Consider the following 27,643-nt stretch of genomic DNA (forward strand, 5'->3'; position numbering starts at 1 on the left):
CATAAATTTAATTTAATTATCCATGACGTATTTCACAGAAACTACAACTAGGACAGTTAATGAATATAAATATAGTTAGAGTAGCATACGTCCTATTGTACATGCAATATAAATGTCAGTTTTGATAAAGCTAAGTCAGTAGATCGGGTGCGCTTGACTAGGAGATGCCCTAGAAATAGTCTAGCTTCGTTTAATACGTGTAAAGCAAACAGGAAAATGCATTCTTTATAAAAATCGTAGCTTTTTTTCCGATCTTTCTTCAATTTTGAGGGCCCATAAACGGCGTCCATTTGTACTCATGTTTCTACATAAGAAAATGAGTATTTTTCAATTATGAGGGGAATGGGAGAAGCTATTTAGAACGTGTAATAATTCAATCTATAAATACCATACGCAAACCTACAAAAGCAGCTTGGCTCATTTTCGAGACGTGCTTTAAAAATAAACTCTTATATAGAGTTCTATATGGAAAAGAAAATTCGATGCGAGCTGCTACGTTTTATCTGATAAATAAATTTCAGTTCAGCGTACAAAAAGAAAGAAAAGCATAAGGCAACAACTAGTCATGAGCATGACTTAAAAGCCATGGCCAAGAGGCCAGAAGCCAAAGTACTTGGCTGCCAGTAAATACGTTATCCTATCGCCTTTGAGTTTATCAAGAAGCCAGCAGATATTTATGCCCCTGTGTTGTGTATGGGAAACCGAACTCGTTCTCCCGGCGGGGAACAGAGACAATCGATGGTTGCATTACTTTATATTTGTCTCTAGATTGGAAGGGGAGCTGCGTGTTGTGGGGATCACAATATATATATTTCGCCTGTTTGCCCTGCCCTCGTGTCAATTTATTGCAATTATGTGTAAATTGAGGAACAAAGCCAATCCAGACGTTGGCATTCGTTCAATGAGATCTCAAGCAGCAAGTGCCAAAAGGCACCCAACCGCCAGGCACTTGTCACCACACAGCGGGGTGGGAGGAGGGGCATTGGAAAAGCTGAAAACTTAATAATCAAATAAAACGAGAAAGAACGCACACCGAAGATTTAATACCTTTGAGAAGCAGAGGAAAAATAGTTAAGATATCTTGAAAAATAAAAAACTTTCCCATACAATAACCTAATTTTCGACCGATCGATCCTATGGAAACTATATAAAAAAGTAGTCCGATCCAACTGGCTCCGACATAAGTATGTGCTGCGTGCAACAGAAAGAGGGACCTCTGCAAAGTTTCATTATGATAGCTTTGAAACTGAGAAACTAGTGCGCATAGAAACAGACAGACGGACAGATATAGCGACTCGGCTGTTGATACTGAACAGAAATATATATACTTTATAGACTCAGAGGCATCTCCATCTATGCATTACACATTTCAACCACATTTATACTCTTTGTAAGGGTATAAAATGGGGAACAAACTGAATTCGCAGAAATATGCACATGATTTACAGAGTTCTTTAGGACACTCGCCGTTGGCTTCATTTAAATTCATATAGTGCAGGATCGCAGCAAGGATCCGGGTCCTGGCTAGCTTCAGTTCCAATTTAATTAAATGTTCTGATACATGACAGGGCCAACAAAGAATGTGGATGCAGACACAGCCCTTCACACAGACTTCAATTCGTTTAAAGACCTTTCCGCTGAGTGAATTCACAAAAAAAGTATCTAAAAAGCAAGAAAGTATCTCAGTGTGTAAATATAGAAGCTACGTCTGGGCATATAAAATTTAACTAATGGCTGGCAAAACGCTTCGGACTATACCCTAATGTGTGGGGTCGAGGGCTCGCTAAAAGCAATTCGTGTTGAAAGGATTTCAGCTAGCTAAGCTGACCAGCGAGTGATGCTCGTGGTTTTTTATACCCTTAGTTGATTCAAAATGGGTAAATGGGTATATTGTTATTGATCAAACGAATGCGACAGACAGTAGAAGGAAATCCGAAATCACATTGTTTTCTTGCTTCTTGTACAGGCCATTTTCAGGCCGAATCGGACTTTATAGACCGAAAATTATTTGTAAAAATAACCGGAAAATATTAAATATATATTAATTTCCAAACTAAACCAGAGGCATACCGCCTGCTTATGTTTACGGAAGGAAGCTGGCATTTTCTAACTGCTGTGCTGAGAGTATCTGCTAGTCGGTCACACCCAAACAGATGCTTACTCTTTCATATTATTAGCAGGCAGCTGGTTTTGGCCTATTGGCCTGACCGCCGGATTGCGCAAATTAAGCCATAGTTCACGGCGACGAACCACACTATTCCATTGGCCCATTGGGGTCCATTGGTTACGTGGTTACGTGGTTTCATGGTGTTTGGTGGTTTTAGTGTTCCCGGAATCAAAGCCTGACCGCGGCTGGCTCAGCTCACGACCAACCGGACGACCCTCATTTGCAACATTAAATATTTAGTGCCAGACGGGTTAGTCGTCATCTAAAGGATTGACAAGATTTGGCCATATTATGCTCCGGGACATAACACTCTCACACACTCACACACTCACACACACACACACACAGTAACCCACAAATACAGGCACGTAGAAAATTGAGTTATGTTTCCGTTTTGTAATAAACGAAAAGAAATGCGCAGCGCAAATTTAATTACATATTTTGAGTTTTATTCCCGTTTTCACATTTGTTTTAAAATCAGTTTCCAGGCAAGGCCACAAATTGTTGTTCGAAAAGCAAATAAAAACTGATATACGAGCAGGAAATTGTCTCTCAAATATGCGGAAGGGTAAGGCGAAAAGTTTGACTGTGTTAAACTATTTAAAATGGGAATTCTCAGCTTTTTTTCATTATATTATATTTTATATTATTATATTTACTTTCATTATTATTTTTTATTTTTATTTATTATTTTATTGTTTTTACACTCTCGTTGTTTAACTATTTAAAATGGGAATGCGATATTCTTTTTTCTCTTTTAACAAAATCCAAATAACACTTAAGCTCTGCTTAAATTTAATTATAAATATTATTTTATTTTATTGTTTTTATTATTATTTTATTGTTTTTTCACTCTCGATTTATCACATAATTGCACTCAATTAATGGCAGCCCACAACACAACAGAAGACTCGATGGAGCGTGCTGAATATTTGAATCGAGCTTCAATTATTATTCACTCGATTTGAATTTGAACATGCAATGCTTAAATCGAGTGAAAGCACGAGACATAAAATTTAAATGGTGCTTAAGTTGGTTATCTTCTGGCTTCACTGAGCTACCTTTTCGCACACAAACGTAATTAAATTAGCATCGCTGGGATGAAATACTTCAATTATTTCTGTGCACGCAAAAAAAGATGCAAAATTAAAAAAAAAAAAACAAAGTATCCAATAAAAAAAAAATGTTCTTATCTATTTCAAAGTTTACTAGTCTTACAAACAACAAGTTTGTTTAGATAAATAAGGCATATATATATAAAAATTTTAGAAAATTTTTAATTTGGGATTTTTGGGCAGAAAATGATTATAAATACATTATAAAATGGACCCAACGCTCGTATTAATTCAAAACACTTTTAATTTATTTACAATTTCTTACGTTTGGAAAATTGTTAAAAATTAAAGAACTGAGCTGCTCGAACGCGAAATGATTCTGAATTGACAGCGTTTAAATTTAGTTGTTCAGCTAAACAATTGCACAAGTTTGAAATATAATATTAGTTAGTCAATTGTTTATTTTATGGTGCATTATTAAGCACTTCCTGTTGCACACAGCAAATACTCAGAGAGCTCTCTGAATATTCGTCTCAAATAACAAGGGCTTTTAAGTGTAAAGCAAACCTCGTCGGTGGTTTCACTGTACAGTTTTTAATTATTTCAATTCCGGTTAATTTAAAAAAATTCTATATGTAAGACTTACCAGGAAATGAGTTTTCAGAATTCAATGTGAGCTCCTGCACCGCACGAAACAAAAGTCGACAATAAAAAGCGTTTTTTATTTATGATTTGTTTTTTGTAAATATTTCTGGGATTCATTTAATTGAATATTTACAATTTTTTTTACTAGCTTATTGTTTAAGGCTTTGTGTTTATTTAGCACAAATTTAATTTAGATTTCAATTGAATTACGTTTCGAAAAATGTTGCCGCCGGCATTTTCCACGCTCAACATTTTCCGAACAAAGTTTTCTAGCGACGCGACGCAACGCGTTTCTCCCGTCTTTTCGAACTGTTCGCGCGCGACTTTGCCGTCGAACTGTGGACGACAATCGCTGCCCAAATGTTCCAACAGTGCCTCTGCTCAGTATGTGCGCACCCGCCCCCGCCCGCCCCTTCGCCTGTCAGAGGTTCTGATTGGGATGGAGCGGCCTGTGTCTCAGCTGCTCCTGCTGCGCGTTTGCTGCTATTTGATTCCGCTTGTTGATGCTGCTGCGTGCGATAAGAGAAAATCTTATGTAATAAGCCAAATTTTTTTTATCTAATTTTATAATTTGCCAACGATTTCAATTTACTTAACAACCATTAATACAAAACTGTAAAGTGTTTAAACGTACCGTACATTGCCCGCGTTTGGCCAGTGTTGTCTTGCTGCGCGCATATATAACAAGTACTATTAAATGAAAACGATTGGCCAGTGTTGTCGTGCTGCTTGCCGACTGCGTGCACTTTTGGTTTGCGTCTGCGCTTTGCCCCGTCGGCCTCGCTTTTTGTGCTCTCTCTGTTTTCATACGCACATTCGTAAACAGAGAGGCCGCAATTGTCTGTGGGCACGTGCAATTGGGCCCAAATTCAAATTGGCGGCCACACGCGGCGCTAGTTGTGTCTGACTGCGAGTGAATGTGCCTGTGTGTGTGTGTGTTCGGTGCTGGCAGCAACAAATGTTTTGTCTCATTCGCATAACGCAGCTGCAGGTGCGCGTCTATAGTCAAAAATGCCTTAAATAAGCAACATTAAAGCATATGAGAAGCCACAACGAAAACAAAAGTTTGTCAGTGCCCAAAAAGGATATACCCTGTATTCAGAACCAACCTGCCGTAACACATGTTCGCCTTAGTTCGTCAATTCGATCAAGAAAATGGACTCGGAAATGTTGCCTTCTTTCTGTATACCCTGTATTAAACATTGACGTACCATAACAGAATATTTTTTTTTTTTTTTTTTATATTTTGTTTATTAAGAAATCTGGTATCCTGTTACTCTATGTTAGCAACTTTTATCAGAGTGACATAATTACTTAGCTTAGCGATGATTGTGGTTTTACAATTAGTTATACAATTAGGTTAACAGATTACAGAAACATATTTTGGTGTAATTAACGAAGCTTGTCACCTATACATAACGATCGATTAGGTCGGTTGGGTAGGTCCTCTTCAGTCGCCTTCTTCTTCGCCTCCTTAGCAGGCTCCTCGCCAGGATGTTTGGGTGGTTGTGGAGCTTTGTTGAGTAGCTCGCTGCTTGCCTGTTGACTATGTCGCCCACCATTGGAACCTTGAGGTCCTTGGCGATGTCGCGTGTGCGAATATACCATTCGGCTCCAGTTATTTTGCGCAGGGTTTTGGCCTGAATGATGCGAATTTTGTTCAGGTGTGTTTTTGCAGCTATACCGTAAACTTGAAGCCCGTAACGCCACACTGGGGCAAGGATTACCTTGTAGATTAGGACCTTGTTTCGGAGCGAGAGTTTGTTTTTGGAGTTGAGGAGCCAGCTCATTCGCCTTATCTTAGATTTGATGTTGCTCGTTACTGCAGAGACGTGCTTACTAAATGTAAGTCGTCTGTCGAGAGTGACACCTAGGTACTTGTGTTGACGATATTGCTCTAGAAGCTCACCATGAAGAAAAAGTCCGGGGCATGAGTCCTTGCGTAGAGTGTGGGTAACCGTGGCGCACTTTCCAGGGTTCACTGCGATGTTCCATCTACAAGCCCAGTTTTCAAATCGCTTGAGGTATTCCTGCAAGAGGTCAGTTGCCACGTACACACATTTGTTTTTTGCAAGGATTGCCGTGTCGTCAGCAAACGTGGCCACCAGAAGGTCCTGCCGATCATTCCGTCTGCTTGCATTTGCTGTGGGCATGTCATGTGTAAACAGGCTATATAGCGTGGGACCCAAGACGCTGCCTTGTGGAACGCCCGCTTTTATGCGTTTGGTTTGAGAGGCTACTCCATCCTGCACCACTTGAAAGGTTCTCTCAGTTAGGAAGCTCGCAATGGTGCTAAATAGCTGCGGATTCAATTTGTCCTTTATCTTAGAGAGGAGTCCTGCGTGCCACACCCGGTCGAAGGCTTCTTGGATGTCAAGGTATGCTGCCACCACATACTCTTTCCTGTGAAAGCCGTCCAAAATATAATTTGTGACCCGATGTAGTTGCTCAGGGGTACCGTGTTTGAGTCGAAACCCAAACTGGAACTTCGGGATCAAGCGTTTTATTTCCGGGGTATCCAGGACCCTTCTGAGGATGCACCTTTCCAGAATCTTACCAAAGGCAGGCAGGAGGCTGATGGGGCGATAGGATCCCAGTTGATTAGGGGGCTTTCCGCTCTTGTGCAACATGATTATATGTGCCTTCTTCCAAGCCACTGGAAAGTAACCTAGCCGAAGAGCTGCATTAAAAATGGCGACGAGAAAAAGCACCGCCTTGTATGGCAGTAGCTTGATTGTCTGGTTGTCCAACCGATCTTCCCCAGGGGCTTTGCTGCTTTTTAATCTCTTCATCTCCTGCTCTACTTCTTGGAAGGTGATTGGCGATACAGGGAGTGACATTTGGAGTGGCGCCTCCAGGATTTGCGCGACTCGCTGTATCCTTGCATGCGATGCGGTCTCAAACGGCTTGAAGCGCTCCTCCAAGTTGCAGGCAAAGGCTTCGGCTCTGTCCATTGGTGATCTGGCCCAGGTGTCATCGGGAAGTCGAACGGGGAACTTTGGCGCAGCTTGCCGCTTGTATCGACTGCTAAGTTTCCACAGCGCGAATTTGGAGCTCTCGTCTGCCGTTGCTTCCTCCAGCATGGTGTCTGTGGCATTTCTTTTCGAGATAATCAGCTCCTTCCTGACCCTGTTAGCAATACGACGATAGATCCTGTCAATCGTGGGGTCCTGGGTACGGACATACTCCCTCCTCAGTCGCTTTTTTAGGGCGAGAAGACCTTCCAATATGGGGGAAAACGTCCTTGGCCGCTGGCTTGTAGGGGCTGAGTAGATATGTGCGGGCGCAGCGTTGGCGGCTGCGGCATGTACTTGGTCCAACAGGGTTTGTACTGCAGCGTCGACGTCCTCAACTGACAGAATCTGCGTGTTTAGGTTGATCAAGCTATTTAGTTCGGCCTTAAATCGTTGGATGTTCGACCCAGGGAGGACAAGCCTGCGCTTTTTTGGGATCCTTTGTGCAGCCGTGTTGATCGTTGTGAGGAGTGGCAGATGGTCGGAAGATAGATCATACTCTTCGCGAACCGATAGTACGCTGTTGGGGATGCCCTTGAATATAAAAAAGTCGATACAGGAAGGCGTACTTTGCCGGTTGTACGGAAAGTGGGTAGGTCTACCGGTGGCCAGTACCTGGGCTGAGCAGGGAGTGAGCGCCTCATGGAGCGCAGTGCCTCTGCTGTCAGCTCTGTAGTTTCCCCACAGTCTGTGCTTAGCGTTGAAGTCGCCTCCAACGATGAATTTGGGGCCAAGCTGGCCAAACAGGGAATCAAATTCCGCTCGGTTCCAGGGGATGTTTGGTGGTAGGTATGCTGCCGCAACGAGGATTTCGCCCAAGGGAGTCTCCACCATGATAGCAGCCAGCTGTGTGTCGCTGGAGGTCACTGTGTGTAGATGGTAGTGTGCTAAATCCTGCTTTGCCAGCACTACAGCACCACCTCTGGCTCGTCCTGTAGGGTGATCCGCACGGTAGCAGACGTACCCCTCCATTGTTAGGTACAAGTTTGTGTGCAGATGTGTTTCTGAGATGAGCATGATGTCTACATCATGCTTTTTCAGAAAAAGCTTGAGCTCGTTAGCATTTTGGAGGATGCCACGAGCGTTCCACGATCCGAGACGTAACTGGGTAGCCATTATTTGCGGCTTTTTGGGAATCTAAGCTGCGGGGAACCTTGCGCATCCTTTAGCTCTTTAATGCTAACCAGAATGGTTGCAACTGCGGCATTCAGTGCTGCAATGGACTGCTGGAGGTTTTGAAGGATGCCTCCAAGGGAAGCGTCTTGCTCCTGAGGCCCTTGCAGTGGTTGTTGGAGCTGCATTGGATTGACGGTGGGCTGAAGAGTGCGCGCTGGGGGTTGGCGGACTTGTACATGATGGCCTGGCCGTAGCGCATCAGCATACGACAGGCCCTGTTGCACAATTCGGGAAGGTACGAACTGCTGAGTGGTTCTTCGTGTATTTTGAGGATGGCTATATCGTGTAGGAGGGGAGACATTGATGGCCGGCTGCCTGGCATTTAGTCTCACCTGATAGCTTTTGCATCCTTTATAGGAAGCAGCATGGTTTCCCTCGCAGTTGGAGCATCGCAGGTCTGCCACTGTTTTGGCCTGGCACTGCTCGGAGTTTGTCCAATGGGACTGACCGCACCTACCACACTTGGGCTGTTTGAGACAGTAGTTTTTGGTGTGGTCGAACTCGAAGCAGCGGAAACACTGCCTTATACTATTGTTCTTCCTCGGAAGCTCAATAGTGACCCGTTGGCGGCCAACCTTGTTGAGCCGCAGCGCTTCCCTGTTGTTAAGAGACTGCTTGAGATCGACAAACCAGAAGTTGCGACTTGGAAAGTCGTTGGTGGAGTCTGCATCACTTGTTGGCTGTCTGGCGCCCGGGTTGTAAAGGTTCGTCACAATATGGCCGTGCGATGTAAAGGCAGCTTCAATCTGGCTTCTGGGAGTGGAAGCGGCCAGATTTTTAACCACAACGCGGTATGGTCTGTCTTCCTTTAGGCAGAAGTGGGTAAATTGCACTCTCACTTCAGTGAGCTTGCGGACAATTGCTCTGTGGGTGTCGGCATCTTTGGCGTAAATTCTTAGATAGCCAGAGGGAGAGACCTTGAATTCATAGGCGTCTGCGCCCACTGCCTGATCTATGGTTCGCTCCATTGCGACAATATCGCTGACTCCAGGGACTGTTATCGGCCTGGGTTTGGAGATCTTTTTCGCTGATTGTTGTTGGTCTGTGACTGGAGGCGCTTCGTCGGCAGTGTCCATCTCGCCGTCATCGATTACAGAGGCGTCTTCCTGAGGCTCAAGGGAGGCATATCTGTTGCTAATTGCCGAAGCGGTACTGGGAGTTGCGGGCTTAGCTCCAGCGCGGCTGGTGTTGCGGTTATTTAGTTGCTTCCCTTTTTTTACGCCTTCGGATAATAATGTAGTCCCACGCCGTTTTTTTGCGGAAACCGTTTGCCAATCTACCAGTGGCTCTTCGAAGGCTGGCGTAGCACCTGCGTTCTTTATGGGAGGCAGAGGGGGGTTTGTGACACAAGAACCAGCTGCCTGGGTGCCATAAGGGGTGGACTGCAAGGTCGGATTGGCGGCTTTGGGGCGGGTCCCGATGGGCTCTAAAGCGGCGCGGCTTGTGCCTGTTGAGGCAGATGTCCTGCAGCCGCTGCTGGATGACGCTGTGGTTGTGGTGGTTGTTGCTGTCGTTGTGCTGACAGTGCCGTGCTGTTGCGGTTGCCAAGTCGAGCATTGCTGGGTACCGGCTGACAGCGAGGTGGAGGCGCCGTTCCGGTTTGCACTACTGGCGAGCACGTTGTTGTAATATTGGTAAAAATCTTCCAGTGGCCTGCTTCCGTCGAGGCGATCGACATTAGCGGCTATATTTGTAGGGGATATAATTGAGCTGTTCGGCAGCGGGTAGATTGGCGAATGAATTTCTTCGTTGTTTTGGGGTCGGTTGTTTGTAGCCATTGTTCTTTACTTTGTTATAATTTTTTCCCCACAGGGAGAAAAAAGAATAAAAAATAAAAACAAAACAAGTTTTTTACACTTAATTACAAAAATAACCCGTATTTTTGTAACAAGTGATTGATCACAAATTGTGACTTTAGTGTCAGCACTGTCACTGCAGTGACTGTTTTGCCAGCACTATCAGTGCAGCTGCAAGCTGAAAGCTCTCTCGCGAAAGCTTTGCTGCACTCGCGCACACACACACGCACTTGAGTTGCGATCAGCTGAGCGCAGCTTAAGTTTTGCAAGAACTTGTTCTCACGCACTGCACGCGGTAATTTTTTTGTTAAAATATTGTTAATTTGTATAACACTCCGGCTGCCAGAGGCAGCAGTTGCGTATAGTTTACCCACTATAAGCGGGATTTGTATGGATTGCCCTGGGGCGGGCTTTATACAGTGTCACTGTCACTTTCTTGGTTTATGCCTGCTGCCAGCGGTGCACTAACGCGCACACACACACGAGACTGCAATTTTCACGTCCGATCTCCAGAGAAACACAAACGTAAGTGTAACAGAATATGGATTTGGAAAAGTTTCCTTCTGCCTGTATACCCTTAGTATACCCTGTATTCATTCATCTCAGCTCATCGCTTCGATAAGAAAAAAGTGTTTGGAAATGTTTCTTTTTGCCTGTTACATACACTCGCACAGCTGCAACGCACCAATTCGCATTGCCTACAGGATATGTCTGAGTTTTATGCATCAATCCTCGAGTACTTTGTATGCTTAACCTGCTGGTATGAGAAGAAAAACTCATTGCGAAGGCTTGGTCCTGATTGCTGGAGCCAAGATCCCATGGACACGGGTAAATCAATCATCATCATCACAACTCGATGGCCGTTTCCAGCACCTTGCCACGCCCAAGCACGCGTGGCGTATACTTTATTAAAAGCCGTGTTAATGGGCCACGTTTAATCTACATTAATTGCGCAAAGCTCGCTTCTGTTTCTGGGCACCCCACAAAAACTGTGGCCTTAATGTTAATCTGTTTGTCAACTTCAGCTTGCAAATTTTAAATTTTTTTGTGGCTAAATACCGACAGCATTTTTTTGATTGATGGCCATCTCACATCTCCTTCTGCTCCTCTCTCATATATATAAATAAAGAATTTAATTTTCAACAGGATATCCTGTTGCGCGTCCTGTTATCAAGCTGGCTACGAAAAATCAACTACTTCGTCTTAAGTTGACCAAAATGCAGCTGTAATTTTATACAGGATGTGCACAATTAAATTAAGTGTATTACACCGATAAAAGTAACCCGGCGTTGCCCGTGTAAAAGGAATGTTGTTAAATATCCTACAAACCTTCTTTTGGGTAATTTGCGGCATTAACCCAAAAATGACAAGTAAGAGGTTCTAGTCTCCCGACTAGGGGATACCCTGAACCCTCTTCTTCCAACATCAAATGCATATATATGTATATTGTATTTTAGAAGCTATATGTCAAGTTTGGGGACATGGCTAGATCGACTCGGCTATTGATGCTGATCAAGAATATATATACTTTATGGGGTCGGAGATGCTTCCTTCTGCCTGTTACATACGTTTGGATTTTGCACAAATACAATATACCCTTGTGCCCATTTTTAATGGGTTCAGGGTATTAATATTGGATTTGATCCAGCGGCTTGCCGTTTATCAGTCCGACGCTCAGACATTTACAGCAGCGCGCTCCTGACGTCACTTTCACCAAGCAAATTTCTCTTAAATTTGTTTGCTTTTCCAATTAATGCCTCGACTTAAGATTAAGCTCAAAACTGCTTTGGTTTCCCCAAGATTTGGTTATCCGGCAACAAGCCACATATAAATATTCGAGCCGCCATCTGTTAGCTTTCAAGGTCGATTCATTAAATTTCCAGGTATGCCTCTCAGGTGTTATTTGTAAACTCCGCAACAGTTTGATTTACGGGCTAATAAACTAGAGGCATAAACATGGCCAAGGGAAACTTTATTAAAATATGCAACACGGTGTCAATAGATGTTGTTGTTGTTGTTGTTGCTGTTGCTGTTGCTGTTGCTGCAGCTTCATTAGAAAAGGTTCAATTTCCATAAAACACAAAGTTTTCTTTCCTTTAAAGGGGCGCATGCCAAATGCTCGTAAAAAGTAAAAGCTGACAAAAAAAAAAAAAGGGAGCCGCAAATCAACTACAAAAATTGGAGGCACAAAACTTTTTGGAGCACGTGCAGGTGTGCGTGTGCAGGTATTAGTGTAGGTGTGTGTGTGTGTGTGTGTGTAAAAATTGAAGGTGTCACCTTATGCTGCTGTTAATTTCACAAAGCAAGCGCGTATGTTCAAATAAACCTTTGGGGGAAAAGCCAGAAGCTAGCTGGGAGTTGCCTGGAGGGGGGGAGGAAGGGAAAGGCAGGGAAGGAAGGAGCGAAGGGGAAGAAAGGTCCTTTATCCCTGGCTGGCGCTGCTGTTAATTATGCGTCTACGTGACTTTTGTAGCCGAGGCAAAAGTGCGCTTGTTGCGTTTCGGTTGCAGCTCAAGACTTAAGCTCAACCTTGAACTCTTAAAACGACACGAAAGACACATACACACACACAGGACACACACACAGGGACACATTTAATGTGTATATATTAAGTGTAACATGCGCCATTTATCAGCCGGCCCGCCGTCTAAGCATATCCAATCAAGCGAAGACTCAGATGCCAGCCGGTGAGAATCAATGCGAATTGCCGCATGCCACAACAACCTGCAACTGTGACCAAGTGTGCCCCCCTCTCCCCCTCTCTCTTACACCCGCTCTCCCCCCCCCCCTTTCTCTCTCTCTCTGGTGTGGCAGCTGCCGCAGTTGCCGCATGTTATTTGCATGCACTCCAAATTGAAGTGCAAAGTTTCAAAACTTACAACGAAATAAAACATGTTGTAAATGTTGTCTGTTGAAGCACAGCCGAAGTTTGAATACCCTTCACAGACAGGCTATAAAATTCTCTATAGATATACCCTACTAACTTTGGCGGGATTTGGGATTCTCAGAAATGAAAGGGTCTAGATTCCATAATGTCTGAGACATAGCTATGAATAGGAGCTTAGGCTTAGCTTGCCGGATAGGCTATAAATTTCCCCAACTATGTAAGTTAAATTATATAGAAGAATGCTTTTAAGCATAACTCAAATTTAAGCATACTAACCAAGAATACATTTAATTGTCGGATATCTTCATCCATGAGTTACAAATTTTGTGAGGAAATTAAAATACCCCACTGCAAGGGTATAACAAAGCTGAATGCTTACCTGGAGAGCACATGAAATGTTGGGCGAAGTTCAGGCAAAGCATGGTTTATGGTGCGAAAACTTTGATTTGAATTGTGAATAAAATGTTAAATATGACTGGCTGCTGTTCTGACAGTTGATTGTAGGACAGATTTATTATAAAAACCCAAAGTTTCAGGTGAGCTAAAAATTTCTTTAAAGCCACATTCAACATTTTCCAGCATTTACTTTGCAAGTTATTTCAACAATCCCTAATGGCTTTGACTTTGGGGGCACGTCCTGTTAAAGGTTACATTACGGGATTAGTTTTTAGGTGTAATCAGGAGAAAAGTTGGCAGTTTTATGGCCTTGTTGCGGATGTTCCTGAGCCTATCGAATTCCGACAACAGCTCCAAGTGGCCTAGACCCTTGACAAAGGTGTCATTTGATGGGCAATTGGACAACCTCAAAGCTCTAAAATGGGCTGCTAAAGAGTCCCTCTTAGCCTTCATCTAATATTTAATGTGGACTGCCAAATTAGCTTAACGATGATCTACTTTACGGCTGCGGAAACACGTTGGGAAAAAGTTGCTCGAAACAATGAAACTTTTCAATGTTATCCCAGCCAAAAATTATATTCACCAACAATTGTAAATAAATTTCATTCTCAAGCAAGAGAAATAAATTATCTTTGCGTTAACGAAGATTAAATACCCTGTCTTACATATTAGAAATTCAATATATGTTTCTATGTTGTCTGATAATTTGATTATTATAGAGAGAGCTAAAGTTCCATCTTTCATTCATGATACTAATTAAAAATGGGTAAAAATGGGTATAATGTATTTGTGCAAATGTATGTAATAAGCAGAAAGATAACATCTCCAACCTACTATACTATATATATTCTTCTTCAGCAGAAAGATAACATCTCCAACCTACTATACTATGTATATTCTTGTTCAGCATCAACAGCCGGTTCAATCTAGTCTTGACCGTCTATCTGTCTGTCCGTCTGTCTTCCCGTCCGTCCGTCCATGTATCTGAACTCAAGGATCTCAGAACCTATAACAGCTAGAGACATTGAAATTTAAAATTTAGGTCCTCCGCGCAGTATGAGTTACTTTCTGATAATCGATAACTTGGCCCGATTTCGAGCAATCGATAAGACTCGATGTCAAAATCCTGTTTTTTTTTTAAGAGCTAGAGCTTAAGAGCTAGAGCCGCCAAATTTGACATTTAGCTTCTAGAATAATATGCACAGATCAAGTATCTCTCATTTAAACATTTTTCGTGATCTGATTTTTTTCAAATATTTTGGTACCATGTTAGGAAATAAGTGAATATTTAAACTCAATCTTTGGCAGATCTCGGCATATATTCGTCCTTATCTTTAATTAAAAATCTTAAAGGCAAAAAGATAAGTTAGTATAAACACAGACTCAGCTTGCCTTCCTCTGGAAAGGGTATAACACGAAGCTAAACTCTTTAAATCGCTTACAAAATTGAATTAAAGCGAAAAAGGCTTAAATCACAAAATTTTATTAAAGAGTAAAAGGCTTAAAGCATCATCACATTCTACTGGACATAAAAGCTTACGGCTATTTGGAGGCTTTATTAATGCCAAAGAAAGCACATGAAAATATTTGTATGCCAAGCAAATCAGGTCTTCAATAGGAACCGGCAGCCACAATGGAGATGACAATGACAATGTTGACGACACCACAGGGAGTAGGGAATGGGAAGTAGGGAGTTGGGAATAGAGTATGGGGAGTAGGGAAGTTGGGAGTTGGGAAGTTGGAAAGTTGCGAAGTGGAAAGTGGGGAGAAGGGAAGTGGGGAAGTTGGAATGTTGGGAATGAGGAGTGGGGAGTAGAAAAACATTCTGCAGAGTAGGTAGTAGGGAGTGTCGAGTAGGGAGTGGGAAATTCTGCGGCTGTACCGTGGTCGACTCCAATTGCCCGGCAATAAAAACTTTATCTTTGCTCAGACTTAAGGCTTACTCACCCCACAAGGCCCCTTCGGGGCAAATACGGCGCACAGCCGACTTGGTAGATGAGCAAGGACTCTGTCAACAAATAGAATTTGAAGCAGAAGCCCGGGACAAACCCGCAGACCAGGACAAAAAAACAGATTTGGGTCGTCGTAACCAACTTGATGACAGATTTATTACATTTTAATTTGTTGAGCAGTGACTATACACAATATATATTTGTGTATTTTATGCCAACAATTACCAAGTTGTCTTATAATTTTGCATATCCCTTTTTGAGACCGGCCTCCCCAAATTAAGAGTATATTTATTTACTGCCCGACAACTTAATACAGAAATACCCTTTTCCGCATCAAACCCAGTTAAGCGTAAGAAAAAATATAAATAAATAAAGAAAAAAGAGCTAGGAGTCCTTGCACTCAGCCCGCCTCAGCTCCTGTCTCTAATAACGAACAGCGAAGCAATTTGCTCGACTGTCAGGCAAATTTGGAGGCGACGCCCGAAATTTAAAAGGATAATTTGAAACAAATTACGGCAAAAACAAAGAAAAGAACCAGGCGACGATAAGAAAATGTTAAAAATCTTGAATCACTTCGTCATCTCGTCAGCAGACATTTTGCATGCGCTGCAATAAGTTGGCAGCGAAAATAAGTGTTTGCCCATCTCTGGCCAAAAGCGGAGATCATAAATTTTAACTGGCATCCAGCTAAAAGACTCGCTCTCCAGCTGCAAGTGCAGAGCTTAGCGAGGGTCGGCTACGACCGAATAGGGAGCCAGGAGACAAGTTGCTTCAGCCAGACAATATGGTAATTCCAGGCAGCATAATGTAATGTAATTGAGACAGCAACGAGGGGCGTTTAACACCAAGGCACCAGAGAAGCATGAGTGTTATATAAGTGTGTGCCCGACTAGAAAATACCCTGAATGTGCTCTACAGTTACCTACCATATTTGGTGCATCTAGCTCTAAAACACACCCTAATAGCCTATTTCCACTGACATTTCTCACATTTTTTGCGAATGTAACATTTTACGTTTTTCTTTGAGAAACCACATCTTTCACATTAGCACAAAATGTTCATATTCTCCCCTAGTAATAAGCTAATTCTACTGACAAAATTTCTTACATTTTTGTTAATGTAACATTTTTTGCTAATGTTAAAAATGTTTTCTGTACGTATTCCCACAAGAAACCACATTTTTCACATCTGCTTAAAATGTAATATATGCAGAAAATGTTGGTATCCGCTCAGCTGTTTATTTAAAAAAGCGATACATTTGCCATTTTGCCAAATAACACTTACTATTGGAATCGCCGAAGGTGAAGTTTGTAAATGTAACATATTTTGAGCATAGTGGAATCAGGCTATATGTCTATTCATGTTGATTAAATGGTAACAAAGTAAGTTATCGAAAACTTATCGATAGGACAGCCTACATTGTACATTAAGTAAACGGATGGACAGATGAATGGGTCCTCATCTAGAAAACACAAGTTAATACTTTATGTACTCGTAGAATCCTCGTTCTACATTTACACGAAAACATTATACCCTCTTATACCTATTTTCAATGGGCTCAGTGTATGAGAACAAAAGATGATGACAAAAATGTATAAAAGTGAAAATTAAAAATAAATAATATCTGGACCTTAAACGTTGAACGTGACTCTGGGGCGAGCACTTTGTAAAATTATGCGAGCTATCGAAATCCCAATTTTTTTCATTTTAAGATGCATGTCAAACCCTTTTCTGGGCTCTGCCAGGCAAACACCTTAGCGATATTCATAGTCGCCCCTGGGTCGTGTACATTGCGCACACAATCGCATGCAAATGAGCGCGATGAAAGTACAATATGTCTCAAAAAAAATATATATAATAATATATATATATATATATATGAGATACATTTTCCTGCAGGAGATACTCTTACTTAGCAGCTGTCTCTGGCTGCTTCTGCTAATGTTCTCGTGGATTGAAGTGGGCGGTCCTCGACTTTATGCTTATTAATGTCGGTCGCATTTTGGCCGGGCAAATGACCCGGTCGCGGGCCCAGACGTCGCCCACTTTTCCGGTCTGCCAAGCGGCAAACTCGTCCATCAAGCCTCAAGTTTATGAACTTTATGAGCAATCGTTATACTGTATTTAAGCAAGTGCCAAATGAAGTTGGCTAAAATTATTTATTAGTTTGCCCTCGTTCAGTTATTTAGTATACACCCTTTGCCCGACTGCCTCAAGAAGTTAATTCGCAACAGTTACTTCAAGAATTCGCAACTCACATACGCGACAAGCCTGCCGCCCAATCATGTGGGCAGGATCAGGGCTGCAAGAAATATAATAATTTTCCTTGGTTCAGTTCACGATTCAATTGATTCACTTCACAATTTTCAATGAAAGAACTAAATTTTTAATTTTAGGATATAATACATTATATGTATATATTAAATAAATACCAGAAGCTAAATTGTCAGCTGATCTGATTCATTTATTTAATAGTAAAGGTAGATCTCATAGTAAATATGAAAAAAGAACTGGCTCGCTACGAACTAGTTCGACAGTCCTAATTAATGTTAATGTTTAAATGGTAAAATTTAGCTTAGTTTTATTTTTGACCAATAGAAGTAGATAATTGGATTAAATTATATAAATACCGTAAGCTAAATTGGCAAATAATCCAATTCATTTATGTTGAATAAGAAAAAGGAACTGGATTGCCAGCCCTGGCCTGGAAGGTGTGTGCATGTGAGTGCGTAGCGGCAATGTTGCAAAACTGTTGCCTACTTATCGCCGCCTCTGACGCGGTTGAGGTGTCGCACTGTCACGCACAGGTTAATTTCGTTGAAATTTTGACACGACACGTTTACCTCAACCAACACATCACAGTTCAGAGTGTGTGTTTGGATGTGTGTGTGTCTCTTTCTCTGTGGGTGTGTGTGCTGCCATTAAATGCGAATGGCTCTTTGAAAAACTTGCTGCATACTTTTTGCGACTGGCGCCTTAACAAAAACCAACCGAAAAGCCGTGCGGGATTTGAGCGTCATTTATTGAAAATTTGAAGCGAGGCTCATAATTCGTCTCTATTGTTCGGCGAACAAGCTTAATTTCAACACTCGGCTGAATTTGCATATTATTTTAATTGAGTGCTTTTCAAATTTGACAGGCAGGTGAGGCAGCATCCGTTTGGTACAATAAGTGGAGTGCATTTCCGACTTCTATTTGTAATTTATATGGCAATTTTATAGCTCTAAGCGCCAAATGGCTTCATGAATTATGTGAGCATAAAATTTGCCCCAACCTACATGGATTTGTATTTTAATTTATTGCGCACCTCACTCGGCCTCACTCGGCGTATTTTATGCCAGGTGTCTGTGCTACATTAGTCAATATGCATAATTCGATTTTTGATTTTTTTATTATTTTTCTTTTATTTTCTGAGTTTGCCTGCTGGCAATCTGCTTCTAATAAAGTCTAGTACCAGGGCTGCAAGCTCTGAAAACGATTCAAGCTAAAAATCTTGAATTGAGTTATTTTGAGAAAGCAACGAAATATATGGAATTTCGTTTTCGGCCCAATTTTTCGCGTTCTTTACTTCGACTCCCTCCCTTTTTAATTTAACTTGATATGATCCAGTTCAATCTAAGTCTCGGCTAAGCCGTATCCAACTGTCCCGGTTTATGGTTTAGTTCATGGCCAAAAAAAAAAAAACATAATAAATTAATAATAATAATAATAATCAAATTTTTCGTTATTTTCTTGGATTCCGTCTTTTTTAATCAAACAGTTTCTTGATATGAACCAGTTCAGGCTAAGTTTCGACTGAACCTTATCCAACAGTTCCGGTTCATGGAATGAAATTAATAATTAATAATTATTATTCCAACCTTAAACTGGTTCATTCAAAACAAATTTGCTGGCTTTATAAATATATAAGCACACTTTTTGGGTTCATGCTAAGCAGGCATTGCAATTTATGGAATCTATTTAGTTAAGGAATAGAAAATTCCTCAGCCTTAGATACTTATTTGTTATGCATAATTTGTAAATCGAATGTTACGCATACGCCATGTTAGACCATGTGTTGCCAACATATTGAAAGGCAAGCACAATTTGTTCAAATCTCGTAATATTTTCGACATTCAATTTCACAGCTCGCTGCAAAGCTGAAAATGAACTCGAACTTTTACAGGAGGTGGGACGACATCATCACATGTCAATCTCGGTGTGCGTGTTTATTATGTTTGCTAAGCTCGGTAACCTTTTTCACAAGGCTTGTTTATTTTGTCATGATTTTAAATATGCGCCAAAAAAATGTCAGAAAGTATTTGTTGGCCCTAATATATGCAAAAGACGTTGGCATGGAACTCCTTTGGGACAGGTATCCCGGCTCCAGCCTGACATTTAATGGTTTTTCAATAGGAACCTCAGCTCTGCGGCTTGCCGTTCATTCGATTTTATTTAAATTTTAATTTAGGCTTTTGTTTCATGTTTTAGACAGAAAAGTTACTGTGTTTCTTTGAAATTAAACAGTTTAATTGCATTAAAGTTAAATCAAATGCGCGTGCAAAAGTTTTACGCACAACCGAAATCAAATCGCGCAACTCAACCATGGCAAAGCCTTCAATTGGAGCAGCTCGATGGGCCGGGGAGGCAGGCAGACTTGGGAGCTATTGGCTCTATTTTGCTCGAGTCTCGTTATACCCTTGCAGAGGATATTATAGTTTTGTCGTGAAATGTACAATGCATAGAAGGTGACATCTACGATCCCTGAGTTCTTTGTTTTTCAAGATATTTTGACGAAACTGGCCAATTACTGGGACCACTATATCATATACCTGCCATAGGAACGATCGGTCGAAAAGTAGGTTCTTGTATAAAAAACTTTATTGTTTATCAGGATATATTAACCATAATCAGCATTTACTATTTTCCCTATGCTTCTTAGATACGGGCAAAGCGTTATGAAAAGGTTGGGTCAGCAAGGGTATTAAATCTTCGTCTTGCTGGGGGGCACCCTTCTTTCTCGTTTTTGTTTGCGGTTAGATTTCGTTGTTTTCGCAACGCGAAAAAGTTTTAATTAACCCGGCGTTGCCGCAGCCAAGGCCTCTATTTTCAAGCTCAGCCTTTAATCAAGTATTGAGGAAATCAGTTTGTCCCAGGTAAACATCAACCTGAGCCCCTTTTGCATTTAAATTTACGCTTCAACTTGTTTTAGCTGTTGGCTTTGTGGCTTGCATTCAATTTATTTACTTTTAAGTGATTATATTTGTATATATGTTTTTTATCTGACAACAAGAACATTTCTCAACCCTGCCTAGAAATTCTATATTTATTGCAATATAAAAACTTTCATCTCATTGATTAAAGTATTTGTCAAGGCTTTCGCCTGTTATCCTGTAATACGCTCATTTTCCAAAGATTAAAATTATTTTAAGGGATTAAAGTATTTGCAGCTGCAATATATCCATTCAACACGCACATCTATAGATTTTTGTAATACCCGAGGCTTAAATCCTGTAAATATTCTCGTATATCTGTTGAAACTGTCGCCAATTATTCTTTCAATGAATTTTGTTTGCCTCAATCAATTCAGGCGAGTTTTCATGCGTTTTTTTCAGTTTTGTTTTATTTTCTTTTTTTTTTAACTAGCAGCTTTCACACCCTTTGAAAACGCGTACAACGAGTAGATTACTTCCATGGAAACGAAGGTAACGGACAATCAGAAGAGATTTGGATATATCCTGCTATATTCTTCTGCCTAACTGTCCGTCTGCATAAGCCCATAAATAAATATATATAATCTATTAAGCCTAGAAGATTTATCTGTCCGTGTATATAAACCCTCCGATCAGGACTTTAGCAGTTGAAGACTTTGAGCATAATTCATAGAACCTGTAAAACTAGAGTTTACATGAAATAGATAACGATATATTATTATTTTCCACTTATGCCGCTAGAAATACCCAATTTGGGAATATATATATATTTGATTAAGCCCAACCCATTAATCGGGACGTTGAGACTTAGTATAAACGATATCGTTATATAAAGGAATTTAGGATATCTTAGAGTATTTACTTAGAGTACTTTACTTCTTGGCATTCTCATAAGGAACGAGCCTTGCTCTTTATGAGAAAAAGAGAGAAAGATAGAAGCATAGTCGCTCTTTGTATGCAGACCAAACAGGTTATCTGCCACTCGAGCATTCGCTTCTTTAAATTGTATTTTTTATTTTAACGAGCAGTTTTTATACTTTCACGTGAATACATTTTGGTGAATGAACATAGCAGCATATATGTGTGTATGTGCGCGCGCGTATGTGTGTGTGTGTGTGTGCGTGTGTGCGTTTGTCCGTGTGTGTGTAAGTGCAGCTATCATTAAGACAACTGCATTAATAACGCACCTCTGCACCTGCACCTGCTGCTACTGCAATTGTTGTTGTTATTGTTGTTATTCTTCTTGTTGTTCTTGTTGTTGTTGTTCGTGTTGTTGTTGTTCTTGTTGTTATTGTTATTGTTGTTGTTGTTGTTACTGGTGCTGCCGTTTTATTGACAGCTTCCTGACCAATTATGGTGCAATTAACACACCTGATTGGTTAACATCTCTGACTCTGACTCGGTTAACTGCAGTACACACTCATGCACACATGCACACATGCACACATGCATGCATACACACGGCTAGTCCCACATACACACACTCTGCTGCTGCCTGCGCTCGTTTGCATGCTTTGGTTTTAACATTTCAAAGGTGCCTTTCAGCCCCAAGAACAACGCCCAACTTTGCCCAGCTGCTGTCTACTTAGAGCACAACAACAACGAGAATTGCAACATTTTTTCGTGCTTTCCACTGGAAAGTTCATTCCAACAACTTAGCCATAAAGCTATTTGCCAGCTGGCTGACATTCTGGCCAAAGGCGACTCGACTCTAAGCCAAAAATACTTAGTTAAAGCCGCCTTCTCCAATACTCCTCCGCCTTCTTCACGTAAAGTCAAGCCCACGCGACCAACTACAATTCATGAGAATCTCGTAGTAGGCACTTAGTTAGGAATACGTTTTTTTTTTAATTGGCAGCGCAGTTTGAGTCAAACTTGGTCTCACATATGCACATGCAAAATATATGCATACATTCTTGTAAATTTATAAAGGCAAATATAATGTATACATATAAATGCGTACGGACATACTTTGACGAAAATGATTGGTGGCACGTTTTGTTGATCTAAGATATAAGATATATAAGCACTTACTACAAATTGAATTCAAGTGCATTCGTAATGAAATTATGTCTTATTTATCACCTCACGCATGTAAATAAAAGATAACAAACATAACATAATAAATTAATCAAATAATGATAATATACCATTAATCCAAATTACTTTATTTGTACTCTGATTATAAATGGGTGCGTGTATATATAAGTACTTGTCTTTCTGTAAATGTGTGTGAGTATGTTTGTATGTGTGCGTGCATATGTATATGTATGTATATATGTATGTATGCATGTCTGCGTGCATGCCTGTATGTAAATATGTATGTATGTATGTATGTATGTATGTATGTATGTATGTATGTATGTATGTATGTTTGTATGTATGTATGTATGTATGTATGTATGTATGTATGTATGTATGTATGTATGTATGTATTATGAATGTATGTATGTATGTATGTATGTATGTATGAATGTATGTATGTATGTATGTATGTTTATATGTACGTATGTATGTATGTTTCTATATGTATATGTATGTCTGGATGTATACATATATGTATGTATGTATGTCTGCAATAATATATGTACGTATTTCTAACTAGGTCCCTTCTACGCGATTCTCATGAATTCAAGTAAGTCTCGTAGGCTTCACTTCAGGCAAAGGAGGCGGCGCTATATCTTAGGAGGAGGCGGCATCGACTAAGGGGAAGACGGCAGCTTTGATATTGGAGGAGGTGGCTTCAACTAAGCAGGGAGCGGCGCCTTCAGTATGAAAGGGTACGGCTGCATAAGCAGAGGAGGAGGCGGCGGCACCTTCAGCAATGGAGGAGGATGCGGCTTTAATAATGGAGGAGATGACTTTAATTAGGAAGGGTGCGACGGCTTCAGCTACGACTTCAACTATGGATATGCCTTCAACCATGGAGAAGGCTTCAGTCTGAGCAAAGAAGGAGGCGGCAGCTTGAAAATTGGAGGAGACAGTGGCTATGGCTTTGACGAAGGCCATTGAACAACAGGTACGTGTTCCAATCAAAACTATATCTTATTATATTTAAAATCAATCTAAGAACTATTTAAATATATTATTAATATTGTCCTGCTATGCGATTCTCACTAATTTAAGAAAGGTTTAACCAATATACCTTTGTTTTTCTGTTCTATCAGCACTTATTGATGACGATAAAATCATCGAGTAATTGAATTTACAGGTGAGTACGCAATCAAAAATATATTTTTATATATAACAATTTTGAAGATTCGATCTGCAACTATCCTTAAGTTGGCCATTATCCATCCGCTTGACTTCAAAACATTTTATAAAGACCTGTGTAAGATTCATATAAAACGACAAAGGTTTAGTGTATGCATGTTTGCTTTTCGGCTCCAAATTTTCAACCCAGGACCAAGTAGATTCCAACATTTGTTCCTATATTTTATGGACATTAAACTAGAAAAAATCCGCTAGTGTGATTTTTTATTTTTAACTTGATTCACGATAATACACAGTATGCAAGGGCGGAATATGTTTGGAAAACTTTAAAATTAAAATTTATTGAGGTTTTTAACCAAACGCCGGTTTTCCAATGTATATTAGTTATGTTGTGCATTTATATATTTATGTATGTTTGTGTGGGCTCATAAAACTTTTAATATATGAATATAGATCCCCTTCCCGAAATATCTCTACGTAGAACATATTGTTTAATCAAGTTACATTTTACCTGTCAAAGCATGGGAGCTAATGGGAGCTGTTCTTTAGCACATCTTTTTCACTGCCAAAAAGTTGAAGACCATTTTACTAGCAAAAAATAGCCGTCAAGGCCTTGAAGCACATTAAAGACTTGCGAATGAACTGCCAAGCCTCTGTACAATCAATAACCCGAATTGTCAGAAATGTCCAAAATGTCCGAAATGTCCTGTGTTCCAGCTTGTGTTTACTGACACTTGCTGTCCAATTTGATGAAATATCCTGTCTGGTTTAAGGAAATGACGTACACAGGCATTAAGTATGAGGACAATGGCCAAAACGAATGCTACAAGTTGTACTTTAAATACATAATTTATCAAAATCGCAGTCCGGAAAAAGGAACAGAGCCATGTCCCAGAGCTGGGACCTGGAGGGCAGAGGCTCTGTTTGGCCTGACGCATTATTTACGTGGCAAGGACTAATAAAATGAAATGGCAACTGGGGACAAGGACAATGAGACGCCGCCATCGCCTTATTATGTTGACATAGCATTCCGGGCTGGCGTTTGTATAATTGATTAGGTTTGGCTTTACTTATCGCTTGCCCAGACCCCAGACACGAGTCCCCTGAGTAGTATGTGGCTCGTTTCTAAATAATAATTTATGTGCTGTGTACAAAGACATTAATCTTTATTGGAACTCAAAAGTATATGCGAACCGCTGACAAGCTATTTGCTTGCCCAGCCAAAAGTACTATAAATAAAGCACTCGCCAAGCGACTTTCTCCCTTCTCACCAATTTCCAATATACCTATTGCTGGCCATAATCAATATAATTGTTAAGGAACGTTTAGGCCGTGGGGCCTTACCCAACATTTTATGTCCAACTTGTTTGCCTTACACCTCTTGACAATGGTCCAAATTGGGGTATCATAAAGTTATGCAAATTTATTTAAAGGACAAAAGGAAGCAGAACTCAATATTATATACCTAAAATAATATACCCAACATTATATATACCTAAAATTATATACCTAAGACTATACACCAAAACTTTTGGATAATTTTTACTTTAATTTTATATTTTAATTTTTATAATATAAATTTTCTTTTTTTATTATTTATTTACTTTTGCTTTATTTGGAACTCGAAGATTAAACGAGCTAAAAAATCGAGAATATTTCACTTTTTGGACACCGCCCATGTTTCCCCAAAATGTAAAGCAATTAAAAGGCATTTTTCTTGATAGTTTAATTCAAAACTATAAATAACACAAAATGTCAGAATATGGAAGCATTTTCCACAGTGGAAACCAAGAGAAAAAGTTCATTCGCATTGTGTATGTATTGACAGAAGTAATGGTATCTCCTAGTCGGTCATCGCCGACTAGAGAATTTAAATTTTTTTAAATATTTATCCAAGAGCGAAATAAGATACTTATGAGCTGGTCTTTCATTTAAATTGTTTCGTACTTATATTAAGTACATTTAATGCTGATGGATTGCTTTTGAGCCTTTTTTAGTTTAAGCCATATGTTTGTTTATGTGAATCCTAAACTTGACCTGTTTAATGGGGCCACGCACCTGGGTCAACAGTCTGGACGTTTACCAAATTTACCATATATGCAAATAAAGCGTGCCAATGGAATGGGGGGCGTGTCTGAGAATGTAAGGGGGCGGTTGTGGGTGGGCGATGAGTTTTCACCAAGCTGGCCAAAAGCCAGTCGAGTGTTGCGTTTAAGATACAATTCATTCGTTGAACGATTTGATTTATACGGTTAAACACGACAGTTGGGGTTTTTTTTTTAAGTTTTCATTATTGAGATAATATTAATTTGTTGTGTGTGGATCGGATAGCTTGCTCATGAAAATGGAAAGTAAAAGAAATCTGTGCGCTGTTAACATGCATGCCTTAACATGAAAAAGCATTAAATATTTACTTAACCATATTTATGTATACGTGAGGAAGAGGGAGGGGGGGCTAGTCTCCTGGTGTTAACAACCTCAGCCTAAGCTAATGATCATTGTGAATGTATTCGCTGTCTCGCTCTATGTAATTAGTTCGCAAACAATTTGCTAGATGGAAAGTGAGCGCCGTCTGTTTTGTCAACCTGCCCGCGCTTTATTGAAGACTTAACCCCATTAGCGGGAATTGGCGCACTTGCCGATCAGAGCAGCAGGTAACTGGCAAGGGCAGCGGGCGGCGGGCAGCAGGCAGCGGGCGGCGGTAACACAAAGAAACAAACTTTCTGCGGCATGCCAAAGAACGGCGAGGCGAAAACTTTTACCCAGCCCAAAAGACGCACAAAACTCATTCACGAAGCTGTATAGCTAAAGAAAGAGATGTCAGAGAGAGAGAGAGAGCGGGAGAGCAAGAACCAGAGGCTTGTGGTCATCTTGGGAATTTTTAGTACTCTGCTTTTAGTACCAATGCAAAGAAAAACCTGTTTCAGAGCAGACAGCAGCCGCACAGTCGCAGCAGCAGCAGCAGCCGTGGCCAGCGCCAGCGCCAGTTGCTGCGCGACGCTCAAGTGGAGCACAAGACGTACAAAGCACAGTCGAAAAGAAGCAGCCGTCGCGAATTGAAACGGGACGCGACGTCAAAGTCGAAGTCGAATTCGAAGCCGAAGCCGCTGCCCATGCGCAGTCAGTTGTAGTTGTAGTTGTTATTGTGTACTTGTTGCTGTGCAACGCTAGTGCGCAGCTTAATTATTGCCCCAGCTTCAGCACCAGCACCAGCAGCTCCCGCGCTGTTGTTCCCGTTCCCCCAGTTGGCAAAGTTTACTTGTTTGTCTGCATTTTTCCCGCACTTGTATAAGTACAAGCACACAGATATACACACACAGTGTGCGCTGTAATATATTTGTTACCAACTGTCTGTGTGTGTGCGCGCTTTTCCCTGGGAAAATATTCTTGACGTTTTGCGCTTTCTTTTTGTGTGTGTGTACTATAACAAAAACACAAATGTAAACAAGCCACGATAATACAACAACAACTAAACTTCGTCGGTTATTACGGTGCTTTGTGCAATCGGCGAAAAAAAAAGAATCGAGTCAAAAAATTTCCCAAGCAAAAACAACAACAACAACGACAGTGACGTGCAATTTCCCAAACAGCCGACACAATCAAAAAAAGTAAGCCAAAATATAAATCAGAAGAGAAACAAGTTACAAACCAAACACAAAACACAAAAAAAAATCGTAAACCGCAGTTTGTGATTAACATATTTCCCATCAAAAAGTCTCTGTTTTTAATAGCCATGTGCATGCATGTGTGTGCGAGTGTGTGTGTGTAAAACAAGAAGTGGACGCAGTCGCACAGCGGACCATGTAGCTCAACGAGACCTTGAAGCTGTCTCTGCCAGTTCAGGTCGCGTTTTGGAGCAGCTTTTGGTATCGAATCGATTCCCATCATGCATTTCAATGAGTAAAAGGGGCACTGCGATTAAATGGTTGGGAAATTTATATGAAATGCAACCTGCGATGTTGTTTTATAGGCAATATAAATTTACATACAAAAATTTACGAAAGATCTCTGGCCCGCTATTTCGACAACTGACCAAATAACGTTTTGCATGACTATGGACCGTAGAGCAATAGCAAACACACTCACCCATACGTGCAAACATTCCTATGTGTGTTGTATAAACACACACACATATGTATGTACATGGTTA

At 40.7% G+C, this 27,643-nt stretch overlaps 1 long non-coding RNA gene across 2 annotated transcripts; it reads right to left on the reverse strand.

Annotated features, from left to right (window-relative positions):
* Positions 1–3,535: 3,535 nt before the first annotated feature.
* Positions 3,536–27,643, reverse strand: LOC138911474 (uncharacterized). Of its 2 annotated transcripts, none has more exons than XR_011417091.1 (3): positions 27,580–27,643; positions 4,502–4,882; positions 3,536–4,376 (listed from the first exon to the last, which is right to left on the reverse strand). It is a non-coding gene; the product is annotated as an uncharacterized lncRNA (long non-coding RNA). The 2 variants fall into 2 exon arrangements; XR_011417090.1 differs by having other exon boundaries at positions 3,537–4,373.

This window comes from Drosophila virilis, unplaced genomic scaffold (genome assembly GCF_030788295.1).
Source record: "Drosophila virilis strain 15010-1051.87 unplaced genomic scaffold, Dvir_AGI_RSII-ME tig00000225, whole genome shotgun sequence".
NCBI classification, from domain to species: Eukaryota; Metazoa; Arthropoda; class Insecta; order Diptera; family Drosophilidae; genus Drosophila; species Drosophila virilis.